We start from the raw sequence: 25,661 nt of genomic DNA, 5'->3' as shown, positions 1-25,661 counted from the left end.
AAAAGTAATGAAGCAGCTATAAATATCACTTATTTAAAATACTTTTTATATGCCTTCCAGATTGTTTTAAATTGTTTTCTTTAAAACTGGAAATGATTAATGCACTGAATAGAAATTAAGAAATTAAGATTTCTTTGAAGCTATGATTGCCATGTCTGTGTCAGAGCACGACAGCCCTTTCCTTGAGCCTCGACCAGTGGACTGCGAAGCAAGGGGCATGTGCAACTCGACCATGGGATTTAGTCAAAAGTAGGGCGATGCAGCACTAGCTACAGGGCTTCCTTGTTCTCAAATTGGATGCATATTTATCATAGAATAGGTTGGGTTGAAAAAGACCTTACAGACCATGTAGTCCCAACCCCTGCCCTGGGCAGGGCCACCTGCCACCAGAGCAGGTTGCTCCCAGCCCCATCCCACCTTGACCCCCCCCATGGCCGGGGCAGCTGGGGCTGCTCGGGGCAGCCTGCCCCAGCGCCTCATGCCCTCACAGTAAAGAGTTTCTCCCCGATACCTATCCTGTTTCAGCTTAGAGACCTCCCCCCTTGTTCTATCACTACATGTCCTTGTAAAAAGTCCCTCTTCAGCTTTCTTGTCAGCTCCTTTAGGTATTGGAAGGCTGCTACAAGGTCTCCCCAAAAGCATTTTCTTCTCCAGGCTGAACAATTCCAGCTCTCCCTGCCTGATTTTCTATGTTAATAGTTATTTTGCAGGTGAACTCCTCGACATGACTTAGATGGGCAATGCTGGAAACCACACATAGAGATACTTCTGCTGATTTCAGGAACACAAACTGTTAAATTAGACCAGTTACATGGCATATATCCTTACGTAAGGGAGAACTGGTAATTAAATGGATCCTGGTGGAAAAAGACTATCTCACCTGACCGGCTTCACAGACACTGTGTTTGAGATCCTCTGTGCAACCTGACCCCTATTTATTATAATGGGTACTAGCATGTGACTCTGTGTGCTTGAAAATGTAAATGGGGAAAGCATAGTAAAATCAACTTTACTAGGAAAATTACTAAAAATGGACTCGGCATTATATGCATTCATAAAAATGTGAAGAGAAACACTCATTGCCCCACTAATAAAAGCAAAGCTGTTACCCTATGCAAAGGGCGGACTGAAACAGAAATACATCCATTCCATAAAGCTTTGATTAAAGACTCACTCAGGGTCCCTGAAGGTTAATTTGTGGGGGATGGCTGGGGATGGAGAGAAGACTGAGAAATAAATGCTACCTCAAAAAAGGATTTAGCTGCAGACTACTGCTATGCCAGCTTATAGAAGAAGTCCCACACTGATGTAAACTCCCTGAGTCCCTATTAATGGAGTCCACAGCACCTTCTCATCTGGTTTATCTTCAGCAAACCTATATGAACGTCTTCAGAGCTATGAAAAATACCTCTCTCTGGTCCTCTGGTGCTTTCCACAAAAATCCTTCATACATCCTGTAGGAGCAATTCCTTTCATTTGAGTACAATTTACTCACAGGACAAAAATCGATTTTTATCAATACTCTGCAAACGGGCACATGGACTGGAAAGGAGATAATACAGATACATGAAAGGTCCAGGTAACCAGAAGCAGGAGAAATATTCAGATGAAAAATAAAGGCTTCGCATCTCATTGACAGTGCCTAAAATACAAAGGCAGGCAGCGCAGTCACACTGAATGCACATGCCATTATGTATAAGGAGCAGATACTCATCATGCACAGGGTAAAAAGTATATGCATCCAAAAGGGCAGATTGACAGAAAGCACAAGTCAGCAAGTTTCAGAGAAGGAAAGATGAGGCACCTGAGTCACAATTTCAGCTGTGGATTGAATTCTGACTTGTAATAAAGAATCTGATGGACTGAGTGAGTTTGTAAGAGCTTAGGGAACTAGCAGAGGTAAGCATCTGAGGTTTTTTGTTTTCTGGCTGCCAAGATGGTTTTCTCATATGCCTGTTGTGATCATCCTGCATCCGTGTAACCTGCAAGGCTAAGCAATAGAAGCATGAACGTGTAAAGACTGGGGATGAGGATGCATTTGAAGCTGTGTTTAAACAGAAGGAAAAGCAGCCATGTAAGAGTTTTCTGTATCTGTTGGAAGTATCTGCACGCTGTATTTCTGCTCACATGTGCACCTCAGGTTTTACTGGAATGGATTCTAAAACAACCAGCATCCCTTTTGGCATGATTTAGTTTCTGCCTTCTGTACCTACAAAATGATTGATGCACGGTATGTCAGGGGCTCTCTGAGCCTCTGGCCAAAGCAGGGTGCACGGAGCAGTGGAGAGGCTGGTTACAGGCTACGGGCAGGGCTGAGAGAACTGGGGAAGACCGCAGTCAGCAACAGGGGGAACCGAAAGGGTTAAAATTATGGAAGAGATGAGAAGGCTATCAATGGATACAGAAGCACAAACTTTTCTCAGGAAGCCTTTAGCACATCAATTATAGCTGACAATTAACACCCCTACTCAGCCAGCCAGCCAACCAGCCTACGGTAATTTCACAAGCTGCCCCCACCTGTGGCACGATAAAAGGAAGAGAGAAATAAAGGAGTTGGCAGTGAATTACATTTGGACCTTGTTGCTGCTGGCCTTTCTGTGCACAATTTATCATCAGTCCTTACAGAGATAGGTTGCTGGAAGAATCTTAATTCCAACAAATAATTTAAATTATTTAAAATAAATAAATAATCAATTTGTGTTATCCTCCATCCTTCCTAACTGGAAAGCTTTGAGGGCTGCCTTCAGGACAACTCTAAAATGAACTCTGAGATTTTTCTGTAAATGACCTTTCTATAAATCCAACTTAAGATCCAAGAGAGGCAATAAACAGTTAAGGAGCCCATTTTACAGGGCACTCTGTATGTTCCATTCCCTGAAAATACTCACCATTAAAATGTTTTAGCTGAGATTTTCAAAGCAGTGTGGGCAAATCCGCTGCACATCTCACATTAATTAACAGCAAGTGTGTGGGTAAGTCCCTGTAGTACTTTGATAATGTCAGCTTTTCTTTTCTTTTTTTTTTTTTTAATATCCATTTAGCATATCCATGTAGAATAGGATGGGGGAAAATGTGTATAGCAGTTCTAAACTGTACCTAAACAAAAAAAATGTGCAGTTTTGTTCTGACCTTATGTACCTCTGATCTGTTCTGGCAGAGGGATTCTGATCAGCTGTTTTGGGCAGATCCAGAAACATGAAATAAATGTGCTCCATCATTACAGAGATCCAAGCCTCATGAAGCATCTCATGTAAATAATATTTCTCTGTTTAGAGGGCTTGGGGGAAGGGTGGGGGAATAAACCTTTCTGTTTACTCTTAGCTTTGGAAAAATCCACTGGGAAGGACTGCACAATTAACATATTAATGAAGGCTGGCCTCAGATGTGATGCCTGAAAGCAATTATGGGCAAATTAAGAATATAAATGCAAGATAAAAGACTCATGCCTGTTTGGGACAGGAGGAACATAAGCTGTTCAGCACTGAAACAGGAATATGTTCTTTTCCTTGTCCTAGGGGAAGGAATCCCACCTCACTCTGCTTGGAAAAGGCAGGACTCTAACGCTCACCACATTACCTGCAAAAGACCAATAACACTGTGATACCTGTGCTAGTTTGTACAACCAGTTGCTGAGCTGGATGGCGGGGTTTAGACAGTTAAAACCTGCACACGTGAAAAGCCTGAAAACCTGTACTCAGCTAAAGTAGAGGAAATAACGTGATTTTCACAACATTGATGTTTGTACAATAACGTGATAGAGTTGGATCTACTGGTTATCATTTTTCTGTGGGATTTTTTTTTGGTGGATACCAGTCACAAACATTAGTAACTATTTGCATTAAGTCTTAAATGAATTAATGGTAATGAAACTTAGACTGGCCTTTTAGAAAATCAAATAGAAGTGGGTGTAAATGCCTCCAGCACAAGAGACTCCAGTTTTCTTTTCCTCATTAGCACCAGGTGAGGGCTACAGAAGAGCTGGCTGGAAAGCAGGGCTTCCATTCATGGCTGATTTTGTTTTACTCTTCTAAGTTACAGTCAAATCAGACCAAAAACTAACATGTGCTAAATTCCCCAGGCCCTGCAGCCACTTAGTGATATTGATGTTCCTGTCAGCTTTCATGACCAGAGCAAAGATGACAATTTCACTGAGAAGCAAGGGGAAATGCTGGTTCTTGGGCTCCAGCAGCAGAAGACTGACCAAAGTCTGAATCCCTGGCAGCTCCCTGCATCCATATCCCCTAGGACGACCCGTCAGGAATCCAGGCGTTCTTCACCTGGCACTCTGCTCTGGGCTTGGCAAGCCAGGGACATTATGAATGAAACATTTGGGGCTCAACATAATGGCATTTTTATATGAATTCTGTTGTTTTGTTGTGTTTGATAATACTCAGCCAGCTCTATTATCTAAAGTCTTTATAACTAAAGAAAAATATCAAATAACCAGAAAAACCTGGAGGCAGGGAAAACACGTGTTTGAATGCTTAGATTTCTCTCCAAAAAATTTCAACACACATGAACGAAGCTCATTAAACAATGCCACAGAGCCACATCTTTAGAAAGCAAAAGTTGAAAGTTGTTTCCCCACACCCCAGAAAAATAAAAGAGATTAAAATGAAATGAACTGGCTTAATTATTAACCAAGTGACTAATATTTCCCTGACTAGATGTAGAGTACTTATCTATTCTTATTGGTTTCTGCCAAATATGTCAAGTAGCAAGCTTACAAAATCCTTCTCCCTTGAAATCAAGTCTTAGAAAACTCACTGAAAAGATGAACCTTTATATTAATGCTTTATTTATTTACTTAAAACTCCTATAACTAATCTACTTTAAAGGCCAGGTAAATGTCATACCTGTTGTCCCTTCATCTATTTTACCAAACCTAAAGCTCCAAGCCCAAAAATTCCTTTTCTGAGCTTTGACCACCTCTACCTTATTTCTCAAATGAGCTTTTGGAAAATCATCAGAAGCGTGGCTGTCTGTGGAATGCATTCCCAGCAGCATGCTCCTGGTCAGCCCCAAGCCCTCTTGTTAATAAATGCTGCCTTGGCTCCAACATCTTTGTCTGTATCTTACTACAATGTAAAAAAGACAATGCTTTCAGCATCCATTTTTGCCAGTGAAGACTTAAGCTTTTCTTTGCCAGAATGTCCGTGTCTGTGATTCCCACTCAAGGAAAACCTTGTTTTCAAGTACACCTGTTCTTGATGCTAGCAAGCCAAATGTATTCTTTTCCATGCAAGGTCATTGAGATACCTTTTTTTTAACTCAATACATCTTTTTTTTTGCTGGCGGAGATTTCAGCATTCCCCCTTCCTACAGCCATACAGCCTGTGAATCAGAATTGCCAACAGGGTCTCTGCTCCCTACTGATTTACTCAAAGATCTCAACAGCCATGAAAAAGCCCCTGACGATGAAGTCATTTTGTATGTAACTGTAATACAACCTCCTACTGGATGGCTGCCGGGGTGCCTGGCAGTGCAACATCAAGGAACCAAAGCGTATATCTAACTTGAAGATCCATTTGCAGACAGCTCAGTCAAAAATCTTATTACCTCTGGCAAACTGCAGAACTGTTTGATTCATTTTTTTCCACTGTTAATGTGCCATACTGCATGTCTCGCTTTAATATAGGAAAAGGTACAGCTAGGCAGTAGAGAGGAAGGCTGCCTGTTTATCTCGGACACTCTGGGCCCATCAATGGCTTCTAGAGGGAGGAGAGACTGTCTCACATGTGAGCAGCACGTGAACACAGTGGGAAAAGCCAGGCAGGGATGAGCCAAGTGACTTGCAGTGACAATGCAGAATGGGATTGCACCGAGAGAAGACAGAAACGTGCCAAACCACCCCTGAGAAACAATGGGAAGATGCTTTCTTGGCATCCAGAAAACTTAACCTCCCCTGCAGGGGTTCAGCTGTGCGTGACACAACACACAACTTGCATAACCTTGGCTCAAACTTCTGAGGAGCCAGCTGTTAGAAAGTATGTAGGGAAGAGCCATGAAAGGTCAGGTAAAGGCAAAACTCCAGAGATTAGATAGCTGAGATGGGGACAGAAAGCAATTCAAGACAGAAAAACACTGATGTGAAAAAGTATAAAGTCCTATAGAAAAAACAGTTGAAGGATGGCAATTTAGTGATGCTGAAGATCCCCCCGGCCCTTGCAGGGAGCCATGGAGGCTGACCATTGCTTGCCTGACAACTTCATGGCCACAAGCGAAGCTGTCACCATCAGAAGTGGTGAGCAAATTAATGCCCACCTACTACCTACCCATTGGGTATATTAGCCAGTAAATATTTCTTTTGTATTTTTAACTAGTACATTGCTTACTGTTGTTCGTGATAAAAGTTGCCCAAAGTGATTCAAAGCCTTAGGAAGTTGAATGGCTACAGAACAGGGCTAGAGGAAAGGACCTGATGGGCTACGATGTGATGGGGAAAGAACACACTCATTTTTAAGACTTGTTTAATATACAAAGAGCAGAATCTGGCTTTTCTCTACTTTCTCTTTTTTAGTTATCTTACCCAAATTTATGTTTTGTTTAGTCTACTAAAACTTAATTTTATTAATTTGAGGTGTCTGATGCCTTTTGGTTTGATCCCTGAGAGAAAAGGGAGGTGGAATAATTTCACCTCTGGCAACCCAAAGTTTCTGTTGCACAACCACAAAGCATTTGCTTTTTTCTTCTACCCCCCCCCCCTCCTTGTGTAAAGACTTAATACTTCTCACAGATCCATTGCAGATTAGTTTTGTGATCACACCACAAAGAAAGGAAGATATACTGCCAGGATCTGCAAGGGTAGAGAATCCAACTGGGCCAAATCAGCCTATTGACTTGCACGAGCACCTTCAAAAACGACTTGTGAAATTCTGTGCATTAGGAGAGTAGGATTAGAGCTGTAAGTTTTTCACATTGAGAATGCTCCTATATGTCAAATGCACCAGTGGAATTGTGAAAGAAAGCAAAGAATACATTTGCAATAGAGATAAAAAATATTCATATAAATTGAGCGGAAAAATGGAAATAGCCTTAGCAAGCAGGAGTATTCAATGTTAGTATACAAAGCATACCAACAAAGTATACTGAGATTTTAGAGCTGTGAAAATGTTTTGCTATGAAATTTTATGCAATTGTGAATCATAATTGGGCATTATAATACGAGTTACTAGGTTCAGCCAAAAGGTTTCTATTCCCTTTTTTTTGCGTCTGGTGGAAGCGAACAATTGCATGATTTGTTAACAATTTAGGAACAGTAGGTAAGTAATTATGTCTCAGCAGCCTATTGATTCACCCTTTGGGGACATACAGAGAAGATTTTAGGGCTGGCATCTGTCAGAATGAGCTTTCAACAAAATCAGTAGAAGGCAGCGCTTGAACCTCTTTTACAGAGAAACCCAAGGACATGTGACACAACATATCCCTCACCGTTCCCTTTCTGTCGTCTCTCTTGTGTCAACAACGTGTTCACGCAGTAACACAGCTCAGGGAAGATGTACTGCACAACTGACTCCGTTACTGTGGAGCTGCCCCCTCAGCTGTGATTCTCCCTTTACATGGATGCTATATGAACCTAAGGTATTGTCTTCTGCCTTAGGCACCTTGCTTCGGTATGTAAAACTGATTTGCTAAAACCGCTCCCACAAACCCATCTCACCTCATCCCTTCTTTTTTTTTTTTTTTTTTTGTTTTTTTTTCTGTTGCAGCACAATCTGACGGCAAAATCCTCACAATGAGACTTTGTACAGGGATGTATGTATGCCTTATCTCCTGCACAGACAGAGATTATTTACAAAAAAAAACCCCAAACAACCAAACCCAAACCAACCCACTGTAAGAAAAGTTATGAAAAAGAAATGCTTGAGATATGAAAGGCCCACATTTTTCCTAGTGATTGCCTGTAGGACATGACTGTGTCATACCACTGATGTAGTTCCCAGCAGCAGTAACTCCACAGAAAGACATTAGGGCTTAGAGATAAATTATTTGCCCGTTGTGAGAAATATATCTGTTTATCGAAAAATTTAATACACTGTCAATCTCTCTTCTGAAATTAGGTATAAAGCATTTAAAATGCCACCATGCTGAAATCCTGGATGGCAAAAGACAATGCTGTGGGTAGTCTTGCTCCTATCAAGTCTTAAACAAATATTGGGCTTGGGAAATCATGTGTCGATCTGAAGCACTGCCAGTCCTAACAGTTGTTGTAACAGATGGGACATCCAAGGGATGGTCCCAAGAAGAGCTCTGGGGCCATCAGAGAGAGAACCTTTGGACTCTGAGACCCCCGTAGCTCTCAGTGACTGAATGTCCCCCAGCTTCCCAAGGAAATCTGTCCCTTGCATTGTGTAGAGAAAGGAAGCATTTTAATGATGTAATTATTTCTCTCTACATATAACCTTCCATCTGAGGTGGCCATTTACTACAATACATGCATACAAACTTACATTAACTAGCAAGGTTTTGTAGCATTAAACATAACCATTATAAACAATTGCTTCACTGATGCTATAATTTTCTTAACCCTGCACATTTCCCCCCCACCCCACCACAAATCTGAGGCAATAAATGATGTCAGAAGCGTTTGCAGCAATATAAAAAATATTTAAGAGGGATACAGATGTTATGGCAGTGGATCAAGCAAAAACCCGGTTGATTTTGATGTGACTTTCATCCAAGATTGATTATGAGATTTACTTACTCTTATTTACTTACTTACTAGATTTAGTTACTATTATTTTAAACCTGTATTTCAGAAGTCATAGAATACTAAAAATATTCTAGTAAACTTGAGCATTCCATGTCTTCTCCAAGGCAGTTATTCATTGAAATGTTGATCATTCACATTAAAAACAACGGTAAAGAAAGTACTTCAGCTGGTTCTGGATTCATTTTGAAGTTGCAGCTCAAGGTAGGGAATTCCCACACATTTAAAACACCTTTTTCATCTTCAGGTCTTCTGTTCAAATGACTGCATTGATTTATGTATGCTCTGGATGAAAGCTACTCCATATTTGTGTTCATAATTGTAATTTTCAGCTGACAGCAGTACCTTCTATAGAAAACTACAAAAGAACCCACGAAAGGTTATTGATGAAAAAGGCGATTGTGTGAATCATAGCCTTCATGAGAAGGCTGAAGAGATCTGGTGTTGTCTGTAGCTTCTTGGTACAAGAGACAGGAGGAAATTGTAAGAATTTATGTTCCCAGCTGTCTATCATCTGGATTTAGTTGTAGTGGTGAAGAAAGCAAATCAGTGCCTTGGGGAATTATTTGTCATGAGTTGTTATCTAAAGGAGCATTTCCTGCTTTGGGAGCATCTTCATACAGAGTAAAGGTCTTTAAAAAAATAAATAACAAAACAGAGAGAGGCAGGATTGCTTTTGAGAAGCAAATTGAAACAAAAAGTAAAAATCAGCTCTTACCTGCATTTTTAAAAAGCTCTTTGAAACAACCTGAAACGCAAGCTTGATATTGTTGAAATTGCCAAAGCTTGCAAATTTGAAGATCTGCACAAAAGGACACCATGTTTGTCAGCTCCTGAGACACAGTTGCTATTCCTTAAATTATTTGTTGTATTATTGCTTAAAGTATTCATGAAGGAGATATCAAAATGTAGCTTCTCAAATAAAGCCACATGGGACATGGGAAGCCAAGTAACTATTCATCATAATGATGTAGAAATAGCAATACCACTAATACTCTGCCTCTTGTGTATGTAGTGTTTCAATTGAAGACTTTCTGATTTTTGAAGGCATATCAAGATGTACAAAGATGAGGGGGAAAAAGCAATATTCATTAGTTTACTGGGGTAGTTGATGAATGGCATAGGTGGATAGGTGCCTCCTGTGACAGAGCATGAACAGTGCTTGGGAAACACAATGAATTTCTGATAAAAACTTGACTGGCAGTGCCAGTACTAAGTTTGCTCCCTCTCTATAGCATCCTTCATAAACAGCAGGTTGCCTCAGATTGCCCATCAATCTGAAAGTCATTCTAGATCAGGGTGAAAAGGTGGAAAATGTAATTAAACCACAAGTGACACGCTCACTTTTGTTTTCGGTTTTGTTCAGTGAAATGGGAAGTGATCACAATCTTCTCCAAGCATGAGTGAGATAGCTCTCATGTGGAAAAGTGTTGACTTGTCTCTGGCAGTTCTGCTTTATCTTTTTTGAAGGTAAAGCTTTTCATGGTGATTTCAGTTTTGAATGTGCAGAATGCTTTGAGAATGACTTGTGGCCATGAAGACTAGCCTGATAACTTGCTTGCACATCTCAATGAACTGAGTAGGCAAGAAAACCAAACTGAAAGCTATACCTTTTAATATTTCTGACAAAACAAGGACAGCATTAAAGACAGAGTAATTTATAAAACGCAAAGGAAATAGGGAAAATATGCCACATACTAAATCTGTCTCTAAAAATAAACTGAAGGTTCATCCCAACGTAACTATAGATATTGATGTATCACATATATATACATATGTGTACCAACAAATAAAAGCACTGCCTGAATTTGGGCACAGAATTCAACGAATGCTGTACTGGCAGTGAAAAAAATCAGAGCTGGATAGGGGGTCCAATTCTCACAGAAGATATTTTGCCACCTGGCTTCACAACAAAGGAAAAAAAGCTTTTGATTGAACTGTCAGGTGATGATGAACTCAAGTTCAAGTCCAACAAAGTGTAGCTTAGCAACTTTTTTGTGGTGAAAGAATGAGTTAAGCCTGGTGTGTGACTGAACCGTTAAGCTCCACATTTCTCTTCAAGACTGGCTTTCTCTGCCCTATTCACCACTGAAAATAAGTAAACCAGACTTTTAACTGAAGCTTACCAATATCTCAACTGACAAAAAGCAACTGTGGAGCAAGCGCACGCTTCCTGCTAGTTCCAGGCTTTGATTTCCCCAGGTGCTACTTTAAATCGCAGTTTTTCTCTTCATTTGAATTTTGTTGAGAGAGAGCAAGGTGAACTTTGATGTCCGCTCACTAATATCGTACTGAAGAATGGGCAGGAAGCTCAAACAAATTAAATAACTTAAAAAGGCAAACCACTGCTGTAGCTCAGCAGCATAGTGCAGAGAGCAAGTCATTTATAGCATTTGGATTGTTTCTTACAATTTAAGCAACATGGAAAACATTAATAATAATGCTTGCTTCATTGCGTTGCCTTTTGATATATTGTCTTCATACCTGCGGTGTTTAAAAAGGATGTTATAAATTGAACCGTTTAAGCTTTGGCTGGCATTTATTTCAGTAAAGGGCATGGAAACGCAAGTCTGCTAAAGGCGTAAGTGGAACAAAATGAGAGACTAGTTTTAAGAATACAGAACAAAGCAAGAAAGTTTGGGAACCGCTCCTTTAGAACATATTCCTTATCCTTTATGACTCACTTCAGCTCTTTCATCGCACATTTAATAACCAGAAGGGGAAAAAGCAGAATATCTAATTTTGTCTTGCATTTCCAACTGTGTCTGGCTAAAAGTGTTGGAATCTGATAATGCACGTGCACAAAGGGTGTCAAAATAGCAGGATGCTTACGTGATCAGGAACAGGCAATTACACCTGTAGAGGGGAAACCACCTGCCAAACTGCCCTAACGCAGGCTGTAAAGCAGGTATTTATACTACAGAACGGGCAGGTGCCTGTAGAACCGGCCATTCGCCAGCACAGTTCCCGTCCCAGCACCCTGCGTGCCATTGAACTGGCACAGAGCAAAGAGCTGAACCACAAACCACAGACCTCAGGTCCGAGGGTGATCCTTGTTCAGAAGGAAGCTGGGGTACCTGTTAAGGTGTCTTCCTTGAAGAAGCATTTTACAACATTACGGAGTAACCCTGTATACAATTATTATGTGCCAGCAGCTGCAGCAAGGGATGTCATCGAGGTAAGCAAACTGATCCCTTCTTACTGCTTTTGCCATGCAGAGGTGTTACCACACAGCCTTCTTTGTCTTCAGGCTTTTAAAACAAATTTAAGGCAGTTCCAGTTCTGTAGGCAGACACTGGGGATGAACAAACTAGAACCTGAATTTCTTTTAGGTTTGCTGTCCATTTTTGGCCCGACACCATTTTAGAACCGGAAAACAGTGAATGGGCAAAAACAGAATAAAGAAAACAGAAACGTATTAATTGTTTATATTGGAAACATGTCTGTCAGGTGCTGAAGGGGTAAGAAAGCCCTTTAAAAGTAGGTCTTCCAAAACAGAAGTAGAGTTCAGCACAGAACAGTGTAACGAAAATTTCTCTTGGGGAAAAAGAAAGAAAAGAAAGACAGGAAAGACCTAATTAAAAATGAAGGTCTTGCAGTAAATAAATGATTAAACTCACTTCAAAAGTGTGTAGAAGCATTATTCCCTGAGAAGAATACTAAGTTACAGCATAGGAAAAATCTCCAGTAAAATTAGTGGGAGATTCTATTTTTTTTTTTTTTTTTTTTTTAATAGAGAGTAGTGCTGAATTCCTACTGTTTTATAAACAGAGCATCAATGCACAGAGATGCCTGCCTAATCAGTTACATTAGGATCCCCATGGCTTTTAGGCGACACGTATATTAGTTTGGATAAAAAAAAAAAAAAGAATAAAACTAAGTTTAGTATATCCATTTTGAGGATCACCCCTCTTTCCAGTAAGAAAACTCCATCTCTTTCATTTCATAAGTAATTTTACATACAAACCAGTCTTGACTCAGTATCCTATTAAAACACATGAACAAATGTACCAGTGGGAAACAAAATTAAGCCAGCACTTACATGCTTTCTTGAATTATAGTTCCTATCTGAAATTTCCCCAGTCCACTAAGTTGACTTAAAATCTTCGGACAGGCACGCATTCTGTAGGGTGCCCAACTAAACCCAATAGAAACCCTGAGTATTTTGATGTTCACTCTTGAGAAAATTTATGAGTGACAGGAGAAAATATGCAGTGGGAGGCTACAACAATACAATTGCAAGAACATATCAGAGAAAAAACCACAGATGAAAGCGTAAGTTAACGTGTAGGCATCTTAAGAAAACAGTTGCAATTAGCTAAGGATGAAAGAGCAGAGGAACTAGGTTTTTGTTTTATTTTGTGGTTTGTTTTTTTTTTTTTTTTTTTCCTTAAGGTTTATAATTGTATGAAAAGTATAGTTGATATCTAATGACTTGCAACCAGTTGCATTATTTTAATTAGTTTACGGTGATAAGGATGAATCCAAAGCAGACAGCTGTGAAGATTTGTTATTTTAATTAGCTAAGTAAGCAGACAGGTAATCAAGAACAGTCCTGATCCACCAGAGCAGACTCTGTCCAGCAGGACCATGAGGAAAAAGAACCTCAACATCAAGACATCACGATTTCTGTACAAAAAAATGGGACTGCTGGCTGCTTTGGACAGGTAAAACACTCCAAAAAAACCAGCATCCCCTTCACAAGAGCAAAGCATTTCTGAGAGACCAAAACAATATGCATGACAAGGAACTGCAAAGACCAGAGCTATGAGGCTTATTACAGCAGAGTAACCACCTGAACGTGCTTGCGATGGGCATGATGTACAGATTTAGAAGCCTAAAGATAGAGTATAATTATTGATTACAGCTTTAACTGATTTGTTTTGGGGCTTATGGATAAAACAGGTATTCTTCAATCAAAAAAGTCAAGGGTTTCTGAGAAGTAAATTGGATGAGAGGTAAAAATAACTAGCTCCTACTTAAAAGCTGCTGAGTATTTCCACACCAGGCGTATGGACAGACCAACTAATGAAACAGTTTTGTGTCAGACTTCAAAGTTCTGTGAAGCAAGAATACAGCTGTTTGTATCACTGGAAACTCAATTAAACATAATAATAATAATAAAAATGTTTCCTTTACAGTGTCCATCACCTTGTCTCTATTTTTGACTGTATCTGCTGGCAGAAAGACATCTGGATTTATCTTACCGTAAGCATTAACGTCAAAATTTGTTTCCTAGCAGCTGCTGCACCAGTAGGAACAGCCTCAGCATGTCCATGACTGGCAGAGCACACTTCAGGTAGGCAAAAGGCGGAACTCTCCTGTTGAGCCCAGCTTCACTATTTGTCCCTGTGTTTGGAAATAACCAATTATTTCTGACTCTATTCTCCACACTCATTTTCAATCCTACTCAAAGATAAGTTATTACTATACACAAATTACAACACATAGAACTTATGAGTTAATAATTTACTTGTCTAGCTGGGGAATTTTCCTTTTAGTGCATTATAGATGAACCACAGACAAATTCAGTACTTTTTTGAATTAAGATCATCTAGCCAATCTAATTCTGAATATATCAAGCAGTGCTGTTCTCTGTGGGGACAATTTAGGATAAAGTGTGCTTCAGTATAAGGAAGAATGTCAACTATTAGCCAAGACTGAATAGAAATCTATAAAAGATGTCAACACCATTAGGAGCACGGTTTGGATTACTAATCTCTGCTCTTCCACAGCAAACATTTTTTTTTTTTTTGGCCTCTACCAAAAAGGTCATTGGTCCTTCACAGATGTTAAGAAGGATCTGTAATGTAAAAATGTTTATAGAAGAATCATCACAGGCAGATTTAAGCTAAGCTGTCCCTACCTTACATTGAGATATTACTCAAGGAACGATTAGATGACTTAAGACTGACAATGGCACACGGACACCTTCCTGAAGAGTGTTTGTAATGCAGAATTTTAGGCACAGAGTTATGGTATGTATCTTGTATGTTCCCTGTCTTTAGAAGTAACTTCCAGTGTGGACATCTAGTCTTAAATTTTTTAAATACAGCTGGATCAGAGAGGTTAGGGGCATAACTAGAGCCCACAGATTGGTGACAGACAGACCGGGGCACTGAGCTCTCACTACTACACTAACAGTATATATTCAGTATATGTTAGTAGAAAACCAGAAGCTTATAAAGTCATTTTCCCTCACCCTGGTACATCCTGAATTTGGTTATGAAAGTCCACTGAATACAAAGAGTTCAGGCCCACAGCATATTCTCCCTCTGAGTAGATCACTTTCTGTAGCCTCTAAAGCCTGATGTCACTTCTGTGTCTTCCTTTCATTTCTGAATCTGAGCAGTGCTGGATCCACTTATTGTTGTTAATTGTCCTTCATTAGTTACCTTGCAATTTTGATTGGTTTGACTCTTTACCCTAATTGATTTGCTACTGTAATTGACTTTCTCCTCCACTGATTTGCCTTGTGTGTTTTATCATTTCAAAGTGTAGAAGAAACACAGAATGGAATTAAATTCCCAGTAATTGCTTATTACCTTCTTTGGTGCTTTTACATTTCCCTCCCCTAAAACAATTACACATAGCTTCAAGTCTGTGCTGTGCCATCTTTTTACCAGTATCTGTTATGTTTCCGAAATATTATTCTACATCTTGGTCTTTCTCCTTTCCTTCTGCTTTTCAGTTCTGACATTTCCAGATTTTACTGTACCTCCCCACTGCTTCCCTGGAGCCTGTCCCAATTCATTAACATCCATAACCCTTTGCTCCATCTCTCCTACTTTGCTGTCCTCACTATGGACACAATGAGATTTTCACAGAGTACCTAATAATCCACACAAGCAAAAAACCTGCCAGTTTATATCCTCTGCAGCAGTAACAGACTGTGGACTCTCACAAGCCATAAAACAACAGAATTTGTCCAAGTGCTTGTTGTGATGTTTTGATACGGTGAATTGAGGAAAATCTCTTTTTCTAGTTACCTTTAATCTGTAACCATATATTTCCTGGAAACACCCAGCCAGAAACACACTAAAGGCCAAATTACATCTGATGCTCAGAGGAAGAATAAAGTGTTATTAGGTAAGGCACAGCCTTCATCAGTGGCAACACTACAGATGGGTGAGGACAAGGTTTCCCAGAGTCCTATGAAAGGAAGAGAAAGGAGAATCATTCAGTGCGTTGTTCTCTTAGTCCCATTTTACCCCCTTCTCTTGCTTCTCCATTAAAATCCCTTTTGTCTCAGGCCTGCAATATATAATTATCTCTCAAATTCCCTTGCATGACTGCTTTTATCCTCGCTCACAGTTTTGCTGTCTTAACTGCAGCTTTAACACTTTGTCTTCATTTTCTTTCCTTCTTTGCTTCCACCTTCAGTTCAGAAGTGTCTGATTTTCCTGCCTCCTGACTCCTTCACCTGTATCCTTGTTCCCAGCTCTCAATTTCTTACTCTCTCTTAGCTGATCTGGGTCTTTGTACCTACACTTGCTGCAAAACAATGATATTCTCTTGGGGTTTTTTTGTTAGGGTTTTTTTTTCTTTTTTGTGTGGTTTTTTTTGTTTGTTTTTGTTTTTTAAATCTGGATAATCTCATCATATCCCTCTCCTTTAATTTCCTTCTCTGTGACTATGGAATTGCTTTATTTTCCTGTAGGTGTAGACTTTTAAATGCCTTCCGAAGACACAGAAGCAATTTCCCTGCTCCTAAATCAGCTTTAGAACTCACCACATATGTGCCCCTCCCACCAAGCTGAATAACTGCTTAGTAGATGGTGCAAAATTTACATATGCATACACATATATATGTGTGTGTATGTATCTATCTGCCCATAAAAGCAAAAGAATTAAATCCAAGCTGGGTACACCCACAGACATGGGTATCAATGAACTGAGAAAACGGGCATGTTACTAATCACGTAGGGAGAGACTGATTGAGCTCAATGTAAGTTAAACTGCATGGAGAGAAGGAAGCAGAGAGTGAACAGCTGGAGAAAATACTGATTCGGACTGGACCTGGTCGGAAATAGCTCTCTTGAGTTATAAAAATTACAGTTTATAAAAAATAAAATCTATTCTGATCTGTATTGGGACACCCCCAAACTTCTTCAAAGGCTTTTTTTTCTTTGGCATGGAAGAGCTGGGTTTACTCTTTAATGAAGAAACAGAGTTAGAAATCTCTTTGCCAGGGTAATTACTCATTTTATGTACTCAGGGGAAATCACCCCTTTGCAGTAGAAGTTAATTTTTGTTGTCCTGTTCATATCTGAACGACAACAAGCCTGAGTTACAGGCAGTTGTTACACAGGCACCTTATTAACCAAGGGAGTCCAACCCATAAAGCCTTCCTAACACACTGCTGTTTATTGAAAATGAGGCATCTACAAGGAAAGGGCCTGAGGGATATAGATCCTAAAATAAACAAGACGTGATGATTAGCACATTAAGGACATGCACTATCTGAGTTCCAGGCTTCTTATCTAATTCAAATATCTTATAAACTAAGCCTCTGTTGTGGAGTTGGTCTTCTTCAAGCATATCTTTTACTAGAAAACTTGGGACTGATGGAGAGCTCATAAGAACGTTTTTTGTCTTCTGCATGTGACAATTAAAAAAATTAATTATTTGGGAATACTCCCTCCTCACAATCTTGACTGGTAAAAAACCCAGCATCACCAATTTGATCTAGGTCAGTTCGTACTGCTCAAAGATCCCATAAAACCTTAAAAATATTCTCTGTCAAAAAATGCTGTTTCTTACAAAATGTATCAAATACTTTCCTTGGTTTGGCCAAGCTATACCTAGTCTATCTTTGCTGAATTTGGTACCTGGTTATAGTGAACACCAGTAAGCTTGATCAGCTAATTGAATTAGTAAAATATGAAATTCAATGAAACAGGGAGAATAGCACAGATTGTTTTGATTAAATTGTGTATAGTTGTTTTATGACTAAGTCCACAAATAGTTATTTTCTCAGTTTCTTATTTTAATTACATGTTTATAATTTTCTAGATAGGTTTTGGAATCTGTTTCTGGCATGCTGTCTTTTTAGAGCTTCATTTACATTGTTCCGCTATATTACAGAATGGTACATATTATTTGAAAAGCAAAAAAGACAATTTATGGAGAGCCTCGGTTTTAATTGCATTTTTTTATTTTCCCCTTTTCTTAATTAGAATGCTTGTTAATTGACAGCTTTCAAAAGCAGAACCAAGACATTCTTATAGTATTCAATACCTCCTAAAAAACATTTCACTGTATTTATACTCAGGAGTCATGAAAACAGCAAAATTGTAATAAGAAATATACTTCAGTTTATAGTAAATTGATGTTTTTGGTAAGGTATAATTAAAGGTACTATGCAAAATGTGATAAATAACAAATCGCTGTGAAGCATGTACCACCCAGCGTAACACATATTTGCATCTTAAGCACACTGGAAACGGGGTTTGTAGTGGCAGCACAGCAGGTACCTTTGCCCCGATTGTTCTGCACAGTACCATTATTTCCCATGGAAAACTGCATTTTGGATACTCACAGTTACTTTCTTCATACCTGGTCTTCATTTGTTTCACAGTCATCATGGAATTAGGTAACAGCAGTGGGTAATATTTTTTTAAATTCTCAAACTAGATAATTTTCTCATGAGAAACATGGGTTTGGGCTATTTTTTCTGCAGAGCCTAAGAATGCCTGCAGATTAATTTTTCATGAGATCTATCCAGTACACTACAGCACATGGTAGATTTTGCTGTACCATGATTAATACCAAGTTATGTGTTAAGCACTTGTTAAGTACGAAATGCTTTCCCTAGTTGACACCACTGTTTCTCTGCTGGCTCATTTGGAACCTGACCCAAAGCCAGGACATTTCAGCAGGGATTCCTTCCTGTGAAACCTAAAGGACATACCACAGCATCCTTGTCTATATAGGGAGATACATGCATGTATCTAGGCACAGATACACACACAGACATGAGACCTTAACACTTATATTCCCAGTGAAGATGGAACACCAAACCGTGTCTCTTAATTCTGTACTATGACTTGCCTGTCAGATGACAGGGAACGGGCAGTTGTCTGTGCCTTGGTTTTCAACATGTAAACAAGATTCATGATAATTTCTTCTGATACTTTGACCTTTTCTGTGGATCGAATTCAACTCCAGCGTTGCTGGTTTGGGCTGGTCTCTGCTTTATGAAGACTTCATGTATGGATGTAAGACCTGATGCCCTCCAGCACTGTGCAAGGTGGGGCCACCTCTGCAGTGATGATCAGGCACGTGGTGCTTGACAGGAGACAGATGGGCTGCAGAGCCACCAGCCCCTCATGTCTCTCAGGTGGCTTTTAAAACAGGGCACTATTTTGACAGGTAAATGTGACCTCATTCACTACTTGCAAAACCCAATGTTAATTGCATGCTATTGAGAACCGCATTCTGCAATGACAGCTTCTGACAGGGTCTGTCAAAAGGAAATAGCCAAGAGATTGAAAGCCGTTAGGGAAACAGCCTAATAAAAATCAGTGGAAGAGTATACTAAAGGAGCATTACTGCTTTGTTTAGAGCTCCGCAAGAAAGGCAGGATCAAAAAACAGCAGGGGACATTTCTATATAAACCTCTCATTTAAGGATATAGTAAGTTCCCAAGTTTCTTTCTCTGATAAACTACTGCTGCTTAATTTTGTCCCGTGTGCATACCATAAATAGATAAAGACATTGCTCGTGTACTATGCAGTCAGCAAGACTTTGGATTCAAAGGCATCATACTTATAACCATTCATTCAAATCAAAGTTGTCATCACTGCCAATCTGTCATGGCCCATCAAGGTTTTGACCTGACCTTGAGCATAAAGCATAAGAAACCTCTGAAGAGCAAGTCAAACCTGGAAATGTATAGATCCATTAAGTTTGTTACCTAAAAGCAAATATGTGCTTGGGAAATGCCTGACTAATTCTGATAATGCTCACACTAGGTTATCAAAGTCATCCTAATCTTGGGAGGTCATGAGCCTTCTGCCCCATCGTGTCATCACGATGGTCATTATTCCCTTAAACTGCAGCCTGGCTCAGACACCTGACGTCATACGAACAGTTTGATACCGAGGGAAAAGCCCCCCCCGTGGAGAGCTGTGTTCCATAGCAATAGAGAACACTGGTATATTGCGTTGCTTTGGCCCAGATGGGATTGCTTACAAGCAAATAGCAAATCCCTGACTTCAGGTTTCTTTCTTTTTTAATCTCTGATTTAGGAAACCTTCCCTCCCCCACCTCAGTGCACTTCTTACGGGAAGTTTTACATTTTCAAACATTTTGGTTCTTTATTTGCTAGTGTTGCAACTGCAGTGTTAACATGACTGCTAGAAGAAAAAGCTGAGTATCTTTTATGCATATTTTTTTACTACCTGAAGATAAGGCACCAGGCCTACAGAGACAGCAATCAAACATATCGGGCGTGCGATCAAGGCCACTTTACAACACTCATCCTCTCTCACAAATTTCACATTTCCACTCACCCTCTCAATCAATCTGTTGTTATTCTATTTGCCTTATGTTCCAACTCAACATGTCATCACTGATCAAAATACATCATTTCTACCCTGGCAAGCTACTTTTGCCTGTCAGCTGTCATACAGAACTTGTGACCAATCAGTATTTTGCTTTCTTTGCTGGGGACCACTTAAAACATCATTCAATCACTTCCCAAGAGAGAAACTTTGTCTCTTGCCAAACTAACCCACCACATTTTTGCATGGGTTTTTGCATGCCATCTATGAGCCTGAGTCGGAATTACAGAACGTAACTTGCCAGTGGTGAAAATCAGGAAAGTTGTGTAACCTGATTAGATAAATTGCATGTGAACTAAACACCAGCAATATTGATGCACCTGAGCAAAAGACAGAATCTGACAAAAGGAGAGGGCTGGTAACATCCACTGCACTAACTAGCAGCCACCAATTTTGAAATATGAGAACAGCAGTTGGTGCAAGTAATCAGTAGAATATGCTGCATATGAAATACATAGAATAAATGTCATGTATGAATGGAGGCATTGCTATCAGACTTTGTGATTTGGCAATGAAATCATGTTGGATTAAGCGACCCTCAAGAAGCCATCTAGTTTAGCATCTTGGTCAAAGCATGCCCAGTCAGGAGATGGCTCAGGGACTTGTTCATGATACTATTATCAACCAGCAGTCTTCCAGCATTGCCGATGTACACTTTTCTGCCTTGATAAAGAAAAATTAATAGTTCTGTTATAACCTACAGTCCTCTTACAAAGGCTTCAAAGCAGACATAGATGGTGTTCTGCCATCACAAACCTCCTTGATTCTAGGACTTTTTAGTGGTCTTTATTATGCCTGGATTTATTTCTTGTATATTATTAACATTTCATATCCTTACAGAAGGATTGTCAGTGTTACTGTCCTGTAGGTCTTCTGCTTACTTGAATGTATAGTCAGCTGTACTATCCAAGGGAATAAGGGACTGGGACACAGAGTAATGGCAGGAAATTCATGTACTACTGAGTTGGGCTTCAGCCAGCTCGGAAGCCTTTATGCTACTCTCCCTTCTCCAGGAGGGTTTATTTGCAGAGGCACGAAAGCATGACTTGGTGCACATCCAGGAAGGCTGGCACCAAACTGAGGCCAACGAGCCCTGTTGAACCTGGGCAAGCTCTGTGGAGAGGCTGAATGTCTCCCCACCGTGCTCCTCTCACTCCTGGTTCTGGGAACACAGCCCAGACCCACCTGAGCAAGCTCTGCGCAATGCCAGGCTTGGTTGGGAAAACACACAGCCTGCTTCTGGGCCTCAGTTGGATCTGAAAACCACTTAACCATATTTGTATCGCGTTGCACCTGCCAGACCCAGACTGATTGGTGAGCCAATACAAAAATATCCTGGCTAGCTGCATCCATGGCATTGCTTACACAAGAGGGATCATGTGCCTATGGAAAACAGTGCACTACCTATAATGGCACATTATATAGCAAATTTATCCTTAAAGCAACAGTGAGTTTGCAACTTTAAAAGAAGCTATTCTAAATATTTGTAGACTACATTACCTAATTACAAACATAATAATTAATTTGTCTGAAGTGAGGGTGCCCCCCAACATAACGTAGCTCCTTTCTAGTTTCACTAGTATCTGTGAAAAGCACAGAAAAATGCTTTGAGCTGTCCAAATTAACATTAGTAGTGTTGCCCCTTCTGCCTTGATCAAGCACATCTAAACAATGGCTAATAGTTGACCAAAAAAAGGTAATTGATTTTTCTGACGTTTACTTGCCTACATCAAATAACCTCATTCCTTGAAATAAGTTCATTGGTATGCTGAAAAACAAGCTCTGACTTCTGGTATTTGAAAGCTTGAATGGCTGCTGCTCAACCTTATAAAGCTGGAAAAAATCTAGAAATGTAAGTATTCTGCATGACGGAGACAGAGAGAGGAATGACCGCCCAGCACAGAGGCAGAGATACAGCAAATTGAATTACAACATTATAATCGATGGCTACAGTAAGAAATATGTCTTATGGAGGAGTTAGTTCAGTTACCCTCCCACATCTTTGTTAACATAGCAGATTTTAATTTGCTGTAGCTATAGTTTATGAGGTGCTTTTACACATTACAAAGGGGTTAACTTTAAAGAATCAAACTACTGAGATATTTGGCCAATTCTGTACAAGTACAGCTGTTATACAGTGGCAATTCCCTGCAACACTTGACTCCTCAGATAGGCTGCACTCATCTACCACATACAACACCTATATTCTAGCAAAGTTACTAAACAACCCAGTTTGCTCTTCAGAAATATCTTCTTTGGGGCATTCAAGTGTGTTCAAAATAGAAATGAGCTCAGATGATTTAAATAGTTGAAATAATGGCAAACAGACTGGCTTTGCCAGGGAGATATACAACGTGTTGGGGAAACCACAGCATTGCAACCTTTTTACATTATTGGCTGTTTCTTGTCTAGCTTCCAAATATTGTAAAAACACCTGCAGGTATCACAAGAGAATCACTTAGAAATAATTTTTGTTTTTTGCAAAAAATTAGGCTAAGAGCACTGAAAGCCATGGTCCAAACTCACCTTCAAAAAATTGCTCAGAAAGACAGGCAGCAGGATACACAGCACCCATTTGTCAGAAGGTCCAATTTAAGAGCTTCCCCTTAATTCAAGTGTAACAGGAATTCATGTGCAATTTGGATACCAGATTCCAGTGCCAACTATTTGCTTTTTATGCATGCTGTTTAGTTTCACGTCCAACCTTTTTTGCACATGCCTATAAGCCTCATTATTTATAAAGCCAACCAGGGCAGCCTCAAAGCTTGACTTTCCCAGGTTATTTCTGCATCTCCTGATGATTTCTGGCAAAAATCTGATTTACACAGGCTATGTGAGCTTCTTTATCTTAACATACATAAGGTTTTCAGCTATTTTTCAGTGATGAATTACAAGGTATTTCTACTTCGCAAGGAGTGAAGTTGTCTTCACCTGTCAGTCATAAACAACATGAAGCTATCTTGCTGTTGATAATTCTAAACTTTTGGGGATCCTCTTGCATTAGGCTAGGAACTTGGTCAGTATGATACAGGTACAAGAGTTGAGTTAGTTGTTAATGCTTTTTTTGTCATGGATTTCCTGCACAAATATAGACTCCAAAAATCAGCTAATTAACTAACAGGCTATGAGGCCACAGTATTCCAATTTGAAAGGGTTCATTACAAACTTACAGTTTAGAAAATACTGGATAAAACTCAGCAACTTTCTCAGCATTTTAGTCTAAGTGACTTCATACCCAGGAGTAATTCCACCGAAACTGTGGGTGATCTTACCGACAGGAATGCTAGGATGCTCTGAGTAACAGCTGTAAGTGAGTTTCTTACTACACAGACTCTCTCACAGGTTAAAGTATCAACAATTTTAGCAGAATCCTTTCGTTGCCTGAAATAAAACACATTCTTGGTCCTTTGTCAGAGGAGGGTGAGAATGGTCAGTAACTTGCTGGATCATCCTCCTCTTGCTCCCTTTGCTCTTTTTTGTTTAGATAAATTGGAAGCTTAAGAACAACAATTACCCACCAATTGTAGACTAAAACCACACCTGATTCTATGTAATTGCAGAGTGGCTGTTATCCTTGAACAAAGCCTTTGAATCAACAATTCTAAAACACTAGCATTTGCAAAGTTGTAAAGATTAATTCACATGGCTGGGAATTGATTTATTCCTTACTGATTTGGCTATATTGATTATTCTGATGCCTTCTCAACTGACTTAACTTTGGATGTCATTTTTAGGTTATGTGCTTACCATACTCTTCTCATCTGATTAAATTACAGCTATGAATCAATTCTCTCTGCCATGCAACTGAATTCTCAGATATGGTTTCACTTAACTTTATATGAGGTTATTTAGCTTTTCCCCCCACAGACTTTCAATTCATTCTACAGTGCTGTGAATAAGAATAGTATTTTAATTTTACTAATTTTAATAGTGAGGCTCATGGGTAAATGTCACTCAGCATCACAGAAGAGATACGTTCGTTAACTCACAATCTCTCTCCCATTTAGGCAAGCTTCTCAGCTTCTTTTCTGAATGAAATCCCTGCAAACCGAGTTGTTTCTCATCCTTATGCTGTTTGTGTAATTTCCTTCCTCCAGCAGTAGAAGGCAGAAGGATTTACCCCAAGGACCTGCTGTCAGGGCTGCTGACAGACCCATGCAACAGCAGAGGGGCAAGAAGGGACTGCCTGGGAAGCTTTGCTATGCTGGGGGAGGGGGCATCAATCACCAGGAAAGGCAAGGATCTGCTAGACAGCAAACAGGTTCTCTTTTGCCTCTTCATGCCTGTCCTACTCCGACACCAAGTGTGCTCTGTTCCAGGCTAATCCCAGAAGAAACAGGGCATTAACATCAGCATAAGCTGTCCTTTTGTGAGCCATGGCAAAGGTAGAAGATGCTAATTAAGGGTCTAGATATGAATCGTGAGTGTGCATAGCACCCAGTCTCCTGTAAGGACCTTCTGCAAGAGCAAGACATTCTTGCAGTGGACCTCTTCACTAGCAGTTGGATCACTGTGCAAATGAAAGTCTACAAAATTGTATCTAGTCAAAGAAATATACAGGCAATCTTGCTATCAGTGAGTTTGTAAACTTGACTAGATGTGAATGGAAGAATAATGTGGTGGCTTCTGGGCCTGTTAATATTTACCCTCAACTCTTCCTTTCCTATTCCACCTTTTTTGTTTCATACCCCACAGGAGGAAGAGGAAAGAGATTTTTAGATGTAAACAATTAAAACCGACAACAACGAACCTCACACACAAACAAACAAACAAACAAACAAACAGACCCCCCCACCAAAAAGATTCTTGCAACAGAGAAGAGAAATCTTTGTAAAATGCTCTCAAGGTTGTTTTTGCAACAGTCTATATCCTCCACAGAGACTGTAGGGTCTCATGAGTGGGCAGCACATAATGTTGTAAGCTGCAGATGCAGCTCTATTCAGGATAAATATATGTTTTTAAAAGCTTTAAATGTCTTAAAGACCATCTCTCCCTTTTTCCATAGTCCCAATCACAGTTTTTAAACATTTACTTTATAACATATATGAAATGTAAAGCTTTTCTGTGAAATGCTTTAATATGTATTCAGTATGAGTGATGAAGGCTGTGCAAAGTAGCGCAGCACAGAGCGCTTTCATTTTATGTGAGACTTCCGTAAACGGGAAACACTCATGCCCAAGTGATTAGTTACTATGTAAGTGATACTTCTTCTTTGAGAAAGAGAAATTAAACAGAAACTAAAGGTTAGAAGCCATGCACCTGCATACATTGCTGTTCTTGACTGTGGACTATTCAATGAATTCTTCTCACCACTCATTATGTTCCCCATCTCTAGAGCTTTGAGAGAACATTTCCTCTGACTACTTCACAACGTAATCCCAAAG

At 39.7% G+C, this 25,661-nt stretch overlaps 1 long non-coding RNA gene across 1 annotated transcript in view; it reads left to right on the top strand.

Moving 5' to 3' along the window:
• The window catches only part of LOC308068756, a 105,474-nt gene that overhangs the window by 33,541 nt on the left and 46,272 nt on the right, over positions 1-25,661 (top strand). The window contains exon 2 of the long non-coding RNA XR_013930120.1: positions 1-25,661. This exon is cut by the window's left edge and continues 24,092 nt beyond it. This is a non-coding gene — a long non-coding RNA (uncharacterized lncRNA).

The sequence above is a fragment of the Falco punctatus genome (genome assembly GCF_963210335.1).
Source record: "Falco punctatus genome assembly, chromosome: 8".
NCBI classification, from domain to species: Eukaryota; Metazoa; Chordata; class Aves; order Falconiformes; family Falconidae; genus Falco; species Falco punctatus.
This window is presented reverse-complemented; position numbering and strand designations above follow the sequence as displayed.